Source organism: Scylla paramamosain, chromosome 16 (genome assembly GCF_035594125.1).
Source record: "Scylla paramamosain isolate STU-SP2022 chromosome 16, ASM3559412v1, whole genome shotgun sequence".
In the NCBI taxonomy this organism is placed as follows: domain Eukaryota; kingdom Metazoa; phylum Arthropoda; class Malacostraca; order Decapoda; family Portunidae; genus Scylla; species Scylla paramamosain.
Genome location: NC_087166.1, coordinates 11,505,001 through 11,512,500, shown reverse-complemented (window position 1 = coordinate 11,512,500; position 7,500 = coordinate 11,505,001). Strand labels below are relative to the sequence as shown.

At 42.0% G+C, this 7,500-nt stretch overlaps 1 long non-coding RNA gene across 2 annotated transcripts in view; it reads left to right on the top strand.

Moving 5' to 3' along the window:
- Positions 1–7,082: 7,082 nt before the first annotated feature.
- The window catches only part of LOC135108040 (uncharacterized), a 105,921-nt gene continuing 105,503 nt past the window's right edge, over positions 7,083–7,500 (top strand). The window contains exon 1 of one of the 2 annotated variants that reach the window (XR_010272113.1): positions 7,083–7,122. This is a non-coding gene — a long non-coding RNA (uncharacterized LOC135108040). Of the gene's footprint in view, positions 7,152–7,500 lie in introns of both variants that reach the window. The other variant, XR_010272115.1, reaches the window with a different exon arrangement.

Genomic DNA, 7,500 nt, shown 5'->3' with positions numbered 1-7,500 from the left:
TATTTTTCTTTCTTTTCTTTCTTTTCTTTCTTTATCTACCTATTCTTGGCAATTTTGTATTTGTATGTAATTTTCATATATTTCTACTGATTCCTCCTCCTCCTCCTCCTCCTCCTCCTCCTCCTCCTCCTCCTCCTCCTCCTCCTCTACAGACTCGTAAGGACTAAGACTTTTGCTGCTGTCTGTTATTTTGTATGTTCTTTGTGCACCTCTTCCACCACCACCACCACCACCACCACCACCACCACCTCAGCACAAAGATCACAGTTTGCCTTATATTTCATCATGACCTTCTTGCTTTGATTTGAGGAACCTTTTATTTGTCCTCTTTTATTTTATACTGTTCATCTGACGTTGCTTTTTTCTTACGTCACCGAATTCTGCCTGGTCTTCTTTTATCTGTCTGTTTTTTGTTTTTTTTTATTCCAGTTTTTTTTTTTTTTTTTTTTTTTGTTGGTGTATGTTTGTAAAGATTGTAGCGTCTGTTTTACTGTAGGGATTATTATTTTTTTATTGTTTATTTGTTTATCGTGTTTGTCGCCTCTGTTTTTGTTGGTTTGGTTTGTTAGTTTTATTGTTTGTTCGTTTGTTTGGGCTGTAGTTCGTGTGTGTAGTTTTTTTTTTTCTCCTTTTCTTTCCTTTATTTTCTTCATTTCATCTACATTTTTCTTTCTCCCTTTTTTTTCTTCCCTTTTCCTTTCTTCCTTTTAAATTTCTTTTTCGTTCTTTTTTTCAATTATTTCTCCTTTTTTCTTCTTTTCTCCTTTGTTATTCATTTGTTTTACGTCACTTATTTTTATTCTTAATCCCTGTTGATCATGTTTCTTTCCTCTACAAAAAGGATCTAGACGCAATACTCATCTCCTTAACAAAAATTAATAAATAAATAACACCAAAACACCAACTAACAACAATAGGATCATCTTTCTAAACTTCCCTTGAAAATAAAAGTAACAGTAACTTTTCAAAAATATAATCAAGTCAAACACTGGATCACCTTAAAAAAAAAATCAGGTAACTTTAAAAAACAAACTTTGGATCACCTAGAAAAAAAAAAAAAACGAGTAAAACTTTGAATCACCTTAAAAAAAAAAACAAACCTTTCAAAAAAATATCAAAACTACGAAGCGGGAACTCGTGAAATATTGAGCCAAGTTCGTCTCCCGGAGTCAAGCAGACCATTACAAGACAGCCGGCGGGTCATTGAGAGAGAAACAAACCAATCCTCAACTCTTCCTTTTACAGTCACTCCTCAAAGAGATTCCATTAACCTTACCACAGACGTCAGCTCGGGAGGGAAGGCACCACATATGTTAAGACTCTCGAAATGATTGATAAGTGTTGAAAAAAATATACATAAAAAAAAGAAAAGAAAAATGAAAAGGAAGAAAGATCACCTTGTCCGATGCTTCAATATGGGTGAAAAAAAAAAAGATGCATTGACCTTTCAGAGTTGAGAAATATATAACAGACTGCGCTGATTTTTTTTTTTTATTATTATTTAATGATGTTGAAAGAGGAATAGTTATTGGTTATAGTAGTGGTTATAGCAGAAGTAGTAACAGTAGTAGTAGTAGTAGTAGTAGTAGTCCTAAAAAGTGGTTAGTGGTTACAGTAGTAATAGTTAAAAATGGAATAGTGGTTATAATAGTAGTAGTAGTAGTAGTAGTAGTAGTAGTAGTCAAAAAAATAGTCAGTGAATGGTTATAATAGTAAGATAGAGATTACAGATGAATAGATAGAGAAGCTCGCGCACACACACACACACACACACACACACACACACACACACACACACACACACACACACACACACACACACACACACTAAAGCCGAAAAAAAAAAAAAGGAAAAACAAAGTTCATTATTCCTCACTTTTCCTTCATGATAAAATTTTGAAGGGAGCGTCTGCCAAGGAAATTTGATTATAGCCATGATGTATTCACCTTGTCCTCTTGTGCTCCTTTTTTTTCCCCTTTTATTTCCCTTCTCTCATCTCCTCTTATCCCTTCCTTCTCTTCTTCTTCCCCCCTTCCCTCATTTTTTTCCTTTCCTTCACTATCCTTTTTTCCCTTCCTCTCTCCTTTCTTGTCCTCTTCTGCTCTTTTTTTTTCCCTTTATTCCCCTCACTCATCCCTTCCATTTCTCTTCCTTCCTTTCTCTTGCTCTCTTATTTTTTTCCTCTTATTCATTTCATTTTCTTCCCCTCTCCTTCCCTTTATCATCTACTCCTTTTTTTCCTACTTTTCCCTCGCTCATCCCTTCCATATCCCTTTTTTCCTTTCTTCTCTCCTTCCCTCACGTTTTTCCCCCTTCATCTCTTCCCCTTCCTTTCTTTCCCTTCATCTCCCCTCCTATCAACCATTTTTCCGTCTTTTCTCATGTATGGGATTTCCTCTGCTTTTAATTTCTCCTTATCCTTTACTTTTTATTTTCTCTTTCCTTACCTTCATTCATGTCTTATCATCCTTTTCCTTATTTCCTCTTTTTTTCTCATTGTCTTTGCATATTAACTTTGCTTTATAAATGAAAGTAATTTTCCTGTTTTCCTGTTTTCATATCCTTTCTCTGTTTTCCTCCTTTCATTTGTCCTGTCCTCTTTTTTCCTCCTTTCATATATCCTTCCTCATTTTCTTTTCCTCCTCGTTACCTCCAGAGTTATCTGAAAGAGAGAGAGAGAGAGAGAGAGAGAGAGAGAGAGAGAGAGAGAGAGAGAGAGAGAGAGAGAATATGAATAAGATTTTCCTTCGTGGTTCCGTAATGCGTGTTAGGGATACAGGAGGGAGGGGAGGAGAGGGGGAGGGGGGCAGTGTTATAGCCAGAATAGGGAGAGGGGGGGGAGATGCTCCCTATACCAGGGGTTGCCCGTCGACCTGTCGCGAGGGAGATGGATCACCAGGAGGAGGAGGGGGAGGAAGAGGAGGAGGAGGAGGAGGAGGAGGAGGAAGCGTAGGGTGAGAAGGTTGAGGGGGTATAGAAGGAGGAGGATAAGGATAAGGAGGAGGAGGAACAGAAGAAAGAGGAGGAGGAGGAGAAGGAGGATGTAACAGTAAAATAAAAATTCAAGGGTGAAGAGAATGATGAACAATATGGAAGAGGAAATATGAATAAAAGAAAGAATAAGTACAAGAACAAGATGAGGAGGAGGAGGAAGAAGTCAAGGATGAGGGTGAAGTATATGAATATACGAAAAAAAGGAAGAGGGAGGGAGTAGACAAAGAGGAGGAGGAGGAGGAGGAGGAGGATAGGGAGAAAGCGGAAGAGAGAGTGAGAACCATGAAGATGATAGAGGAGGGAGGAGGGGCGATAAGAGAGAGAGAGAGAGAGAGAGAGAGAGAGAGAGAGAGAGTAAATAGAAAGGTGTTATTATACATAGAAAGAAAAAAATGCGAATTAATATGACAAAATGTACGAAAATCTAAACATATTAAATTTATATAAAAAAAAGTTCCGTCAAACTTTACCAATAATAATAAAAAAAATAAGCAATAAAACACAAACAAGCATGGAAACGAGGTATACTTAATAGGATAAGCGAAAGATAGTGGATGAAAGAAGTTAAGTAAAGCATATCACTGGAACTCTGCAAATGCAACACGGCAGATCTTTACAGAGTGACGGGAGCAGAGGGAATGTGACAATGGGGAGATACACTGAAAAAAAGCCGCAGAAAGAAAGGACAGGAAGAGGATTAAATAGGGGAAGGAAGGAAGAAGAGCAGGATTACTACGAATAAGTTGTATTGAGAAGGAGGGGGAAAAAAAGGGAAAGACGCAAGCAGGAGATTGATGGGGAAATAACAGTGAAGGAGTTTTTTTTTTTTTTTTTTTTTTTTTTTTTTTTTTTTTTTTTTTTAGTGGTGGTGATGATGGTGGTGGTGTTTACACTGTTAGTGGTGGTTATTATTATGCGTTGTGTTAGTGTCAGTATTCATGTTGGTGGTGGTGGTGTTAGTGCAGTAGTAGTAGTAGTAGTAGTAGTAGTAGTAGTAGTAGTAGTAGTAGTATATTGCTTAATTAGTCAGCTGATTATGAAAAAATGTGTGCGTGTGTATGTGCGTGTATGTATGCATGTATGTATGCTCACGCTCCCACACGCCCGCACGCCCCATCTCACATCCAGGCGTTGGTTCACATTAGCATGAGAGGCGGCAGACCTCGCGTTGCTGTCAAACTTGGTCTTAATTACGCCCACAACTAACCACTGACGCTGCCGTGTTATACCTGCATATTAATGGCATGATTACCTTAATGAACCCGCCACGCCGAGACACTTCCGCGCCACTGAGACGAGTGAGAGGCGCGGCGGGGCGTGGGAGAGTCAAGCACAAAGCTACCCAACCTGTCACCGCTCGTTTGATTTTCAGTGGCTTTTTTTTTTTTTTTTTTACTTGGAGATCCTCGCTCCCTTGGCTTTGATTGATGCTTTTGTTTTCACTTGAAGATTTGGTCGTATCAGGCTCTGTTTATTTAGTTTAGAGGAGCAGTGGGCCATTGGAGAATGAAGCTCACAAGCCACATACACTTCCCTCACTCGTTTGATTTTTGTTTTTGTTTTATAGTGACTTTGTCCCCTGTTGTCTAATTGGAAGATTCCCGAGCAGGTTATCCAGATGAGGTGTGCTCTGTCTACCAGTCCCACCTCACCTGAGTGACTGACACACTCACCTTAGGAAGCAGTGTTTGGCCACATGTCGCGGCATTTCTGTCATTGACAAAATGTTCATAATTCATTCACTTAATGTCTCAGTTATCCCATAGACCACCAGAGGGGACGCACCACAGCATCTGTTATCGGTGAGCGGCACTCAAGCCATCACAGAACATTGGGTGCCATGGTCTTAAGAGCAATTAGTTCCTAGGGCACAAAAATCTCTCGATGATCAGCCTAAGTCCCAAGAATCTTAGAGCCTGAAGGTGTATAGTGTCAGGGTGCCAGTGGGTGCCAGAACACAGGCTGGCACAGTGGAGAGCGAGCCTGGCCTTCCCCAACGTGTCACAATAGCAAGGGTGCCAGGGTCTCTGGAGGGGAGGGAGTCCCTCGAGGGTCGGGAGGCCGTGGGTGTCACTCGTGTTTACCGCGGCGTGAGGGATGACTCTCTACCATTACCAGGATTACCATATTAATTAATGCAGGGGCGGCAGCGGGGCGGGGCAAGCTTCTTCCCCGCGCGCCGCGATGAGCCTCAGGCCGCGGCGCCGTAAGGGTGGTGGCGGGGCGCGGCGCTCCTGCAGGGATGAGCGCCGCGCCGCTTCATGCAAAGTGTCGAGTAAAACACAAATGCATCCACGCCATCGAGAGCAAGGCCGCCCAAACCCGCCCTTGAGACCAGGCGCTGCAGGGAGACGCAGCGAGGTAGGGGTGTATGTGGCCGGGCGCGCGGTGGTCTGGCGGTGGTCACAGTGTCAACAGTCCCGTCTTTGAATTGGGTAATCTCCGACATAAAAGGGAGGGAAAGGGGAGCGGGAGGGGTGGCAGGGAGGACGGGAAGGGGGAACAGGGGGACGGGAAGGGGACGTGAAGATCCTGGCGTGATTGGCTTTGATGCGTCGGAGTGCAGAGGCGCCCTAATGATGGATGACGGAGAAGCCAAACGCGGGAACCACTGTCTTAATTGAGGCCCTGCGGAGCACCCCGGGCCGAGGTACTGAAGTATGCTGGGCTGGATAGGGACAGAGCAGGGGTGGAGAGAGAGTGAGTGAATGGAAGGATGAATCATGATGAAAAATAGGACAGGATAGGAAATAGTCCGAATGGATTGGACTGCACTAGACTGTAGAAAAATATATACATTATTAGTTTTCTTGATGAAATACGCGTTATAGTTATTGTTTAGTGAAAAGAAGTAATCCTACAGTTAAAAAGAAAAGAAATTAAATAAACATACAATACCAGTTTCCTTACATAATTAACAGTCGAATTATTGTTATTGCTTCATAAAAATACTTGTTCTTAAGAGTTTCTAAATAAATACCACATGAAATTCATTAATACACGACACACACACACACACACACACACACACACACACACACACACACCAATATTCCCTCCCGATTTATATTGATTTGCAAATTAAGTGAAAATGATTGACACCAAGTGATTACGAGCGTCTGTGGTAATATTGGGAAGGGAGAGGGAAAGGAGAGAGGGAGGGAGGGAGAAGGAGAGGGAGAGAAAGGAGGGACGGGAGGGGAGAATGAAACGAGAGGGAAGAGTGATGGACAGAGAGAGAGAGAGAGAGAGAGAGAGAGAGAGAGAGAGAGAGAGAGAGAGAGAGAGAGAGAGAGAGAGAGAGAGAGATTTAAGCAATAAACAAGTTCATGAAAAACAGTGGAAAAAAATTGCTGACTTAAGCATAAAATTAAATCTCCTCCTCCTCCTCCTCCTCCTCCTGTTCTTCCAGTCACGCGTGGCGGCACACGAGGCAGGAATGGATGGTGTGTTGTGGGCGACCCGCGAGAGAGAGAGAGAGAGAGAGAGAGAGAGAGAGAGAGAGAGAGAGAGAGAGAGAGAGAGAGAGAATCTCTCCCCTTTGCTCCTGACACACACACACACACACACACACACACACACACACACACACACACACACACACACACACACACACACACACACACACTATTTCATGTAGATTAGTCACAAGACCTTTTATACTTACACGCAAATACACACACCCATTTTCGACACGCGCACACACACACACACACACACACACACACACACACACACAGTAATGATATGAATTAATGATTGTGTGTGTGTGTGTGTGTGTGTGTGTGTGTGTGTGTGTGTGTGTGTGCATTATATTCTGTATCTTTACCATATTTTGACTTGAGGAATCCTGCAAAAATGTTGTTTTGTTATTATTATTGCTAGTGTTGTTGTTGTTGTCGTTGTTGTTGTTGTTGGTGGTGGTGGTGGTGGTGGTAGTGATGGTGGTGGTGTCGTTCTTGTTAATGTTAGATCTGCTATTTATACTTTCGTTACTAATTTATCACCACCACCACCACCACCTCCACCACCACTCCCTGCCATTGCTACATTGTCTCTCTGGCCTGACCTAATCAAGCTCTCTCTCCCTGCCAGGTCGCCGCCAGCCAGTCACGGCGCGAGGACAGGTGAGCAGAGGAGGGGGAAGTAATTCAAGGTAACGTGCTTTTAACATTTTAACATTTTACTGAACTCCAGGTCTCGATTTTATAGAATTTCAACGTTTTATTTGACTTTTTTTTTATATTTTCGTATTTTATTTAACTGCAAGCAACGAATTTTAACACCATATTTAAATCAAGGCATTCTTTTAACCCTTTAAGATTTTATCAGGCAAAGTTTCTAACACTTCAGCATTGCATTTAACTCAACGCAACACTCATTTACCATTTTAGCATTCAGGAAGTTTGGAAAATTACAAAAGGGATGGCTTACAAGAACAGACAACAGAAACACGAAGAAAACAGCAGAGGAAGGATTTCACTCGTTCCCGGATGGAGTTTCGT